The sequence below is a fragment of the Quercus robur genome, chromosome 3 (assembly GCF_932294415.1).
Source record: "Quercus robur chromosome 3, dhQueRobu3.1, whole genome shotgun sequence".
NCBI lineage: Eukaryota > Viridiplantae > Streptophyta > Magnoliopsida > Fagales > Fagaceae > Quercus > Quercus robur.
Window position 1 is genome coordinate 27,541,165 of NC_065536.1, and position 12,454 is coordinate 27,553,618.

Genomic DNA, 12,454 nt, shown 5'->3' on the forward strand with positions numbered 1-12,454 from the left:
AGGATTAATATGAGAATATGACTAGTCTTACTAGGACAATAAGTAACCCAGAGACTTCCAAAAGCAACATAAGACTAATAAGGGTAGTACTATTAGTACAACAACTACACATGTTTGAACCATGGATGACTTTAATGAAAATATCAAAATGTGCCGATTGAACTATATGTCTCTTGACAGTACAACAAGTACACTTAATTGTTAGAATAATGGTACAATAATTAAAATTGTTGTTTTGTAATAGCTTAAATTATTTATACAAACAATAGTTTGACTTAATAGGGCAGTGTTTCTTTCATACAATGTGTTTGAGTTTAATTCATGTTTCAATTTAACAATGTATTACATATTGTGTGAAAGAAATTTTACCCAACATAATTTATTAGAGTAGATAGTCTAGAGATTAACTCTTAACTCTATTTCACCTCCCATTTAAAAAATAAATACAAAATAAATTAAATTTCCTATATAATTGATCCTATCCATTGAGATATTTGGACCTACTCACAAGAAGTAGTTTAATAATACACGACAAGTATAATTAGCATGTAATCCCACACATATGGGTTGGGCCACTGGCGAAGCCAGGGGGCCATGGCCCCTTCTTGAGTTTTGAAAATTTCCCTTCATAATAGTGCTTAGAGAGAAACTTTTCATAAAAAAATAGAAAAATTTTAATCACAAGGCCTCCCCTAAGATTTTTGACAAAAAAAAATATATGCCCATTCATTCCCGAAAAAGAGATAAATGATAAGTTTGAAAGGTTTTTAAAATTAAATCCCTTATCTATATATATAGAGAAAAACTTTTCATAAAAAAATATATGCCCATTCTAATCCTAAAAAATACGGCCCATTCTTTGTCCCATAAACAAATTAACAATAACTATGAACAAAAATTAAATCCCTTATCTATATATATATATATATATATAAAACCGAAGCCTTTGAAACTCCCACAATTTTCCACATCATCATTTTAATTTTAAAAAATTTTAATTTTTAAAACTAAATAATGAGAGAGTCCTAACAGGAGTCTCTTTTATATATATATATATATATATATATATATATATATATAAGAGACAAAATCTTTGAAAACCCTAAAGCAATCTCCTCTGTCCGTCTCCACTAAGAGAGAAAACCCTAAGCTTCAATTTCTTTGGTACGCTTGCTATTGCTTTTTCTCTTTTTTGTGAATTAGTTTTTTTTGCTTTTGTTTTGTATGGAGTAGTACTTTACAATATATAGTATAACTACAAATATTGTAGTAAGTTTGCTAATTTTTTGTGTGGTTCAAAGATGCTATATTCTATATTATTTTAAATTATATAACCTTAAACTTTACCTTATGGAGACGTATGTGTAAGTTTTCAATTCCTTTTGTGTCGATATTTTCTCACGGCTATGGAGTAAGGTATATGCACTATATGTTATCTTATGTTTTCTCTTATGGTGTTATGCTTCTTTGTTTATTAATTAAAGATTATGTTGGAAGCCTATATTATTTGCACCTTCAAAGTGTTCGACAATGTTTGAACCAAATTTTTCATCAATTAGGAAGAATTGGATAAAAAAAACTTAGAAAAGCTTTCCATCCTTATTGAAATTGTCTCGCAATAATAACCTTCTTTTTTTTTTTTTTTAATTTGTAGGTTCTGAATGTTTTGATTTTTAATTTTATTGTCTTTTGAAAGTTTGACCATCTAAATTTTTGGGTTCAATTTTCTGCAATATTTGAAACAGTTTAACAAATTTCAACTGTTATAACTATGGATTATTCTCTTGAAAGTAACCTATCTTTCTCTTATATTTCTCTATTTGATAGTCATATATATTTTGTTTTGTTTCAATAATTTTTAGGCAGTGCCAGTAAATTTTCTGATTTTTTTTCCCCTTTCGAACGTTTTAACATCAGAACTTTTTAGTTATTTTTTTTTTTCAATATCTAAATTTGGCTTATTCATCAAATTGTAACTCAAAAAGATAGGAGCAATTCACGCAATAGTATAGTTTCATAATCAATTTAAAATTTTATAAAATTATTTTAGTTTATTATAAATAGATAAGTTCCCGTGCGTTGCATGGGTTTCCGACTAGTTAATTAGGATACCAACGCCAATTAAATTAGGACTCAAAAATCTAAATAAATACACTCAAATCGCAACATCAACTTCACAAAACACAACCCAAACTTCACAAGTCACAACCCTTTACTCCCAAAATAAAATCTGAATTTATTTTAAAAACAATTTCCCATACGCCAGTGCAAGTGGGACTCCGATCAATGATCCCTTTGAGTCTTTGACGCCATTGAAGTCCTGAGTCTCCTGACCAGTCGAGTTTGAGTGGTGACTAGTGAGCCATACGCCTCTCTCTCTCTCTCTCTCTCTCTCTCTCTCTCTCTCTCTCTCTCTCTCTCTCTCTCTCTCTCTCTCTCTCTCTCTCTCTCTCTCTCTCTCTCTCTCTCTCTCTCTCTCTCTCTGCAATTGCAACTTTAAGTGTATGTTTGTTTGGAGGGATGTTAGGGAGGGTGGAAAATTGAGAAGAGAAAAGTAGAAGGAAAACTTTTTTAGTATGTGTTTGGGTGGGAGGAAGAGAGGAAAAATAGATGGTAAGGCCCAAGTATTTCTCCCCAAGCCCGCCACAATGTTTTCTCCCCAAAATGGGGAGAAAACTAAGGGGGAAAGCTCAACTGGAGAAAATGATGAAAATGCCCATGTTCACTTTCACATGGGTTTCGCCCCCTTTTTTTTTTTTTTTTGCTCATCTTTCTTTGGATTGTGCTATTTAAAAAAAAAAATTAATAATTGAAGTGTCCATACACAACTTTTTTAATAAAAAAATGTGTTATTATTATTATTTTTGTTTAATTTAATGGAGACATAATTGTAAATTTATACCAACTTCACTTTCCATCCTCTTATTTTTCTTCTCAATCAAACAGATATGTTTTCCATCTTTCTACTTTTCCATCCTCTCAACTAAACACAAATGGGAGAAAACTAAATCTCTTCTATCCTCCCACTTTTCTACTCTTCCTCAATTTCTATCCTTCCAATTTTTTACTTCTCTAACCAAATGGACCTAAGTTTGAGACACTTTCAAGTTTTGAACGTTTTGTTGAAGTAGAGTAAAGTGCAATTGATAAATTATGTGGTTTGAAATTAAAGTTATCACTAGACTAGACAAGGATTTATTTATTTTATTGTTTTGTTGAGTTTGTGCTTTCCAACTAAGCACCTATTAGTAGACTCTCTAGAAAATATTTTAGCAATTTATTATAATTTGATAGTAGTAATTTTTGTTAATTTTTTGTTTAATTGATATTAGTGGCTTGACCAATTTAATTAAATTATTGTTACACACTTTTTTATTCTATCAATTCAAGAAATTGAAGATTATAAATTCAATATTCCGATTTTCAAATTGTGAATAATTTATGGGGAAACATCTATCATTGATGCTTATTTTAAAAGAAAAAGTGTTACAAACTTAGAGGATAATGCAAAATCCTTTATATAAAATGTTGAAACTTCAAGTGCCGAAACACGTAGAATAGCTCAAAAGATTTGAACGTAAATAAAAAAAATATTGTTCCCATAAAGTGATTGCTAAAAGATTTAGTTTAGAATCAATTATAAATGATTTTAATACCATGAAGGAGCGCAAGGCACAACTTTGTTAAGTGAAAGTTAATTTATGAACTATTTTTTTTTTTTTTTTTTTTTTCACTTAAGAACTTTATTATATCTACCTTGGCCTTCTTGGAAAAAAATTTCTGGCTCTGCCATTGGTTGGGCAATCATACTCTCACATAATGAAATGATTTTTTTTTTTTTTTTTTCCCTTTACGAATAGGTGTAGGATGGCAAGATAATGCGGAAAGACAAAACCAGAGGGTGGTAATGGCTTTGGCTATGGATGTAGGGATGAGTCGGCAGCTTGGAAGATTGGCTAGTATTCACTAATGGCTCTAGATATTTTTTTAGGAGTCACTACAAAATTTAAATTATACAAAATCTAATAAAGAGAAAACTTGAATATATTGACGTCACTAAAAAAAAAACGCAAAAACATGAAGTATTACAATGTCATTTTACTAACAAAAAGAAAAGAAAAAATAGACTGACAGATAAAATGGGAACTAAGAATACTAAGATTAGAGTAATAAAGTGAGGGATTCTGAAATGATGATAGAGAAAATAAAATGGAGAGAGAGAAACAAGTTTGGGGTGGTGGGGGTGGGGGAGAGGCAAAGAGTAACGGATGATACTTACTACGACTACAAGTCGAGTTGCCAAGGAGAGTAAAGCCATTGTGAATGCAAAGTTAAGAAGAGTAGAGCTGCCGACACAGTCAAGGAGAGCTTATGATCATAATATATCTTTTGGTACTATTTTTTAGGAAAATGTTCATGTGAACACCCTAACTAGAATGTGGAGTGGCCACTAACAAGTAACAATAAGTCGTTACAAAAAATCATAAAATTGAAACAAGACTATCCCATGTTTTTGGTTCTTAATTGTCGTTACATCGCTACATTTATTTGAAGTTTCAAAAACCACATTGCTAACATTCTTCTAGGGTCTGGACTTCTCTGTTTGTATGTGAAGAGTCGCCTTAAAAACTAAACAAAATAAGAGTTGGCTTTTTCTGGGAAACAAAGGGAACAAAATAATATTTTTTTCCAAAGAAATATATTAGTTGCGCAATTTCTTTCACCCTAACATGCTTCAAAGAATGATAATTAAAGGTTAAATTTGTTGCACACAAGTTGTTTTAGACAGTTTTACACATCTTAAAAAGCAACTATAATCATAAATTGTGACTAGAAGTCATGATTTCCAAGTTGAAAATCGTGCTTGAAGTTAGAACCAATTAGGACCAAACTAGTTGAGACTGGGGGCTGTTTTGTTCCAAGGTTTTATCAGACTTAACATACTGGTATGGTCCTAATAATGCAAGAGACAGATCAGATTGGATTGTAATTACCCTTGGAAGTCACTATTTCAGTTACTTTTTGGGTTTATAAAATACCTTGTATAATAAACCCTACTTATTAAGCTTTAAACTTTTTTATTTTTTATTTTTTTTTGGATAGAAAATAAGCTTTAAAAATAATGCTTTGTTTTGTTAGTTTCTCATTGAGGAAAAAAGACGGGGCATTGTGTTATAACTCATAATCACTACCGCACCGTACCACTTTGATGCGGCAATATATCCCATTATAACATAAGGACAGAGGCTTGTGTCCAGTGAAAATTTTCACTGGACACAGCAGGATTTGGACATGTGTCTAAGAGTGGACACGTGTCCGCAATCCAACGTGTCCAGTGAAAACTTTCACTGGACATAAGCCGGACTAAGTGTGTTTGGATTTTACGTATTACACGTTATGTTTTTTGCGTTTTTTTTTTTCCTGGACACATGTCTAGCATTGTTCATTGTTCATAAACAGTAATTTTAGGCTTATAAACAGTGTCAAATGCATGAACATTAACTTTTTAATTATTTTTTTTATTATTTTCAGTTTTCAACAAAATACACAGTATCCAAATAGACCCTAAATATGGCTGAATGTGCATTGCGTGTGACACGTTTTCAAAATGGGCCACGTGATGGGCCTGCGTACATGATATATATGCATGGAACATCACCCAGCATCAAAGTAGTGCCACACACTGCAAATAATTTTGACGACACGTTAGCCCTCTTTGTAGCTAATCAATCCTGATCTGTCGTGTGCCAGTGGGTTACCAATTTTTTCTACCACATATTGGAAAGAAGCCAAAACACAAAAATATCTTAGTCATGGCTGCTTCAGCAAAATAATGAAATTGCTCATAGCTGCCCTGTACGTACGTGACCCGAAACAAAAGTCTAGAGACGCATTCATACACGCGCTTTGTTATAATTGGTATATATGTCAATAGCTGAGGAGCTAAAAACTTAACTTTGAGGAGGCCGAGTTAAAGTGTGATGCTTAAATCATTTACATATTATATATTATGTTATATATTAGTGTGAAAAATCATAGTCGGTTAGTTCTCAAGACCTTGTATGACCAATGAGGTCCTAATGAAGTTCAAAACTCCTAATCAATATTTTGAGCTCCAAATGATTCTTCTTTGTAATTACTTGATGTGTGTGGAATGAGAGATTACACATACTTGGAGGGAATAATCATATTATCTTATAAACCTTTTCAACATAAAAATGAAATATTTAATAAACTAATAAACGGTACAACAAAATGTGTAAATTGAACTCAATAGATATTTGTTAAAATTATGAAAAATTACGTTGTTTACATATCTTTGAAAAAAACATGAAGAATAGAACAAAAATTGACATATCTCGTCTTAATCTCTTATGCATACGGGTAAAAGAAAAATGTGGATTTATTTGAATTAATGGTTAAGTCGTGAAAGAACTAGGTCATTTTAGTCTTATTTTATTTTATTTTAGTGTTTTGATTGGTTGGAAAGTTAAGAGTTGAAAAAATATTGTGGGTTATAATCTATTATAAAAGAAAGTTTAATGATGCAATTTAGGAGATCATACTAAAAATTATCTTTATACAAGTAAAAATAATTTTGAAAGCACCATTTAGTATTTATATTAAAAAATTTTGAAATATACTTACGATTTAAAAATTTTCATGCAGGGGCGGAGTCAGGAATTTATGTTTGGGGGGGCTAAGTTGCGGCATTAATATATTTATCAAGACAACCCTCTCTCTCTCTCTCTCTCTCTCTCTCTCTCTCTCTCTCTCTCTCTCTCTCTCTCTCTCTCCTCTCTCTCTCTCTCTCTCTCTCTCTCTCTCTCTCTCTCTCACACACACACACACACGCATGTGCGCACGCACACACACACACACATATATATACACACTTTTTTATTTGATAAGTTATATATATACACACCCAACAACAACAAAAAAATATTTGAGTTTAGTATTTTCAATCAAAATTATGTTTGATGGCAATCTTTCATAAAATAAAATTCATTTTTTCTATTTTCATAGTGAAATTTTTAAAAAGTTTCATTTTAAATACAAATTATCAAATTTTATACTAAAGTGAGTAAAAAATCTTTCAATTGAACTAATGAATAAATTTTCAAAAACATGAATGATTTAAAAGTTGGAGGAATAAGTTAGGCTCTAAACATATTTGAAATTATCTTGCTCTAACCTATTATGTGACAACTAAAGACAAATTTTGTGTAATTTTAGTGATAAGATTTTTTTTAATGAGTCAATGACTTGTTAATTGTCACATAACGGGTTAAAAAAAAATAGATTCAAACATGTTTGATGCCAAATTTTGTCAAATATTTAATAGATATAAAAGCACATTTTACAATTGTTGGTTTTTAGACCCCTTAAAAACACAATTGGATTAACCTAGATAATTAGCCAAGTTGTTACTTAGTCCAAATTCACAAACCTAGGTTATCACAATCAAAACAATCATATCATGCAAAGCAGCGGAAAGATAAATAACACAAAGATATGATCACCCAAGAAACCAAACCAGTAAAAACCTGGGGATGATTTAACCTAGCTATTCTCAAGGTAAACTTGAATCCAATATCTTGAAAGAATCGAAGTTCATACAATAAGACTTACAAGCCCCTACACTCGACTTCTTATTGCTACCCACCAGTAGAACTTACTGACACGACCACATGCAAGCTCCGAATCCACGGACTCCTTCTTTCCTGGATTCACCACCAGATACAAGCACACCTGCTTGTGTTTCTTTAAGCTTCAATGGCAGCAACTGAGTTGATCATCAAGGTGTAGATAAAATCTCCTCCTTGAAAATCCTAAGTTTGTGTAAAGGAAAACTCCTCTAGATCTCACAAGAGATTTACACAAATAGCAATATGAGCAACAATTCAACTCTCTAGCAACCAAGACTTTAGAGAGGTTTGGATACAAAACCCTAAAACCAAAAGAGGCACTCTAATCTCTCTCTTCAGTCTACAAAAACGTGGTTTAGGGTTTCCTTTATATAGTGGGAGAAGTAGATCTGAAACCCTAATCCTTAATGGGCTTAAGCTGCTGTTTGGGCTGACTTAAAATTCTGCAGATATGATTTTCGATTGATCGAGTCTATTCTTCGATCGATCGAACCAGGCAGAATATGAAGTCTTCTTCCTGCCACTTGTATGTTCTTGAATCTTGACTTGAATCACCTTGAGCATTGTCTAATAAAACCTATAGACTCTAAGATCTATATCCAGACAAGTTTGTGTTCACGATTTGCCAATTGTTCTAAAAATTTAGAACCTAACAAACTCCCCCTTTGACAATTCGTGACAAAACTTTCATACAAAATGAAATGCTCAAATACAAGAACAACCTAATACAATAAAATGCCCATTACAACAAATTCAACCTAACTACTATCCATCAGTTGCAAGTGTAAACAGCAGCTCAATTGAATCAACCTGTATATTTCCTGAAACGCTAAACAAAACGCATAAACGCATTTGTGACAGAAAAACAAAAACAGTAAATATGCAAACTAACTCTCCCCCTAAGTTAGATACATCAAAAAGTTTTTATATTCTCCCCCTAAACAAAAAAAAACAGGTCATCTATGTCTCCCCCTTTTTGTCACGTATTGACAAAGACTACCTAATCAGAAGGTAGACTGAAAACATACGCAACAGAGAAAGAGAAAATAGAGACAACTTTTCTTATGAAGAGCAACAACTCCCCTTAAGAACCACAAAGGTTAAAAAAAAAATTTCTCCCCCTATAAAAATAGGAAAAAAAACAAAACAAGTTTTGGAAAAAACAGTTTTGGGGAAAAATAAAAGGGGTGGGGATAAATAAAAAGACACAAACCAAGTTTTAAAAAAAACTAAGTTGAGGATACACATGAAGAAAAAATATTCTCTTTTTTAATAAAATGCAAACATGACACTACGTGACCCATAAACAGTTGCATTAGTAGAGAAAATATTAGCACATTGATTATCCATCATATCTCTTAAGAAAAATATTTTCTGCAGTTCACACATAAAAATAGCATATACTAAAAAGTACATAGCTTAAAAATTAATTAATCAATTTTTAAATCAAGTTGAGTACCCAATTTAGCAAAGTGTATGCATGTTATGTGTGAAACAATGAGTGATATGACTGCAAAACTGCAAGATGGATACAAAAAGCAATGCAATGCATGTGAAACCTAAACATAAATGATGCATGGAAAAATCAAATTTTTGAAAAACAGAGTAATTTAATGCATAAACTCCTTAAAGCACAATATTTCATGAATGAAATGCATGAGTATGAGATTAAAAGATTTTGAAAAACACTTGAATTCAACCCAGATCTTCCAAAAACAAGATTTTCAATCAATTTGTCCTCAAATCTCAAACTTTAAACACATGTTGCATTAAAATCAAGGAACTTTTAATCTTGGATGGCCACAACAAGATCACACACAATATAATGTACCAAGTTTAGCAAAGAGTAACTTGTGTAGTGTGTACAACTAGCAAAAGCTTGAAAAACATGTGAGGTGATATGTAAATAGAAATCAATCACAATTTCTACAAAATTCATCACATAGAATTTGAAAGAGACTATCACCAAAAGAGTTACATCATATATCCCCTCATATCTCCTAGAAAACAAGCTTGCAATCATGTAAATTTCTTGATTTGCCTCGTAATATACACACCAATTTTTATTTTATTAGAAACTTATTAAAATAGCCGGGATAATGTACACACCAATTTTATTTGTTTGATTTAACATTAAGTCCAATAATGTACACACCAATTTTAACATTTGAACCGAGGCTACACCTTATATTCTTTTTGTGTATGTGCTACACTTTCTCGAGCACAAAATCTTACGATATACACTAAAGTGTTCATGATTGGCTGGTAAACAGTAGTGAGATGGTTGTTTATGCCTTTCTCAAAAGGTTCAAGTCCGACAGAAAAAAAACATGTGACTTCAAGATCAAGACAAAGTGATCAAAAACTATAAACATCTCCCACACAACACGCACTACAAAGCTCAAACTAGTAAAGTGCAAAAAATAAGCTCATCAAAGCTAAATAAGGTACATACGCATGTTATGTAAAAATAATATGGCCAATCCTTGATTATAAATCCAAGATGTGAAATACAAAACACAAAAATCTTTTTAGTTTTTTTTTTTTTTTTTTAATTATGACCAAAAACAAAAAGCATACATTATGCTAAATGAACAATGCAAATGCAATGCATGACAATGCTTAACTAAGCTATAGAGGGTACACAAATAAGAAATATCAATTTCTTAATTAACCCATGAGTACATGTACAAACTAGTACATACTCATACAAAATTATAAATAGCTTAGCACTTATATAATACATACTATTCAAGTTTCTCTACAATGTCAAGTATGTTCTAAATCAAGAGAGATATCATAATTCATGTAATCCTCAAGAAAAATAAAACAAAACACAAAATAAAATATTTGTCTTTTTGAAAATTTTTCAATGTTTTTGGATTTTTTTTAATAAAAAAAACTAAAAAACAAAACATGTCCACAAACAATTGAAAGAATTAAATCAGGGACAAGTTAGCAACACTTACCTTAGAGAATCTTTTCTTACCCATCTAGCATGAGTCTTCGGCTTTGTAGGTGAAAATCCATGAGAAGCAGAGTGTATTTGAGGGATTACACCAATCTTCTGAGAAAGACTAAAATCCTGCAAATTCCTTTCACAAGCCAACAAGCTTAAATTTTTTAAAATAATATGAAACAATTTATATGGACTTATGGCAGGAGAAATATCATCACATATCCTAGATTGAAACATTGAATGCTTAAACTTCAATTTATGACAATTAGGACGAATGTGATCAGAGACACTACAAAAGTGACAAACAGAAACAAATTTAGAAACATCAGTATTCCTAACAACAAATCTAGTCTTAGATTTTGGTTTTTGCCTCAACAAAGAAAAATTTGGTCTAATATGACCAACAACACCACAAAGGTGACAAGTAGGCACAAAAACATATTTATTGTGCTCTCTAACAGTAGGTTTAGACTTAGGTTTAGAAGCTTCAGCGTCTACATTAGAACTTTTATCTTTGTTTAACCTAGCAAAATAAGTTTTTTCTTTATTATTCCTCTTAAAGGGAGGGATATAAACTTTTTCAGTTTTAGACTTAAGAGAAACAGAAACACTTCTGTTATCAACAACAGGCTTGGTACTAGTCAAATTTTCAATTTTAGCTTTAGATTCAACTAACTCTTGTTCCAAGCTTTTCATCTTCTCATCTTGAGAGGAAATTTGATTTCTCAAAAATTCATTCTTTTTATTAGATTCATCTAATCTAACAACCAATTCCTCTTTTTCAAGATTAGCCAATTTTAACTCTTCCTTAAATTTCTTAGCAATTTTCATAGATTTCAATAATTCCTTACGAAGAGTTTCACAGGCATTAATAAAATCAACAGAAGCATGAGCAGAAACATGATCAGAAAGACATTTCAAATTATCCATGACAATAGGGGTCAAGGATCAGCTCTTAGATCAAAAAAGATCTAAAACAAAAGAGCAACCCGCTCTGATACCACTTGATGGTTTTTAAACCCCTTAAAAACACAATTGGATTAACTTAGGTAATTAGCCAAGTTGTTACTTAGTCCAAATTCACAAATCTAGATTATCACAATCAAAATAATCATATCATGCAAAGCAGCGGAAAGATAAATAACACAAAGATATGATCACCCAGGAAATTAAACCGGTAAAAACCTGGGGAGGATTTAACCTAGCTATTCTCAAGGTAAACTTGAATCCACTATCTTGAAAGAATCGAAGTTCATACAATAAGACTTACAAGCCCCCACGCTCGACTTCTTATTGCTACTCACCAGTAGAACTTACTGACATGACCGCGTGCAAGCTCTGAATCCACGGACTCCTTCTTTCTTGGATTCACCACCAGATACAAGCACACCCGCTTGTGCTTCTTTAAGCTTCAATGGCAGCAACTGAGTTGATCATCAAGGTGTAGATAAAATCTACTCCTTGAAAATCTTAAGTTTGTGTAAAGGAAAGCTCCTCTAGATCTCACAAGAGATTTACACAAACAACAATATGAGCAACAATACAACTCTTTAGCAACCAAGACTTTAGAGAGGTTTGGGTACAAAACCCTAAAACCAAAAGAGGCACAAGAGGCACTCTAATCTCTCTATCTTCAGTGTACAAAAATGTGGCTTAGAGTTTCCTTTATATAGTGGGAGAAGTAGATTTGAAACCCTAATCCTTAATGGGCTTAAGCTGCTGTTTGGGCCGACCTAAAATTCTGCAGATACGATTTTCGATTGATCGAGCTTGTTCTTTGATCGATTGAACCGGGCAGAATATGAAGTCTTCTTCCTGCAGCTTGTATGTTCTTGAATCTTGA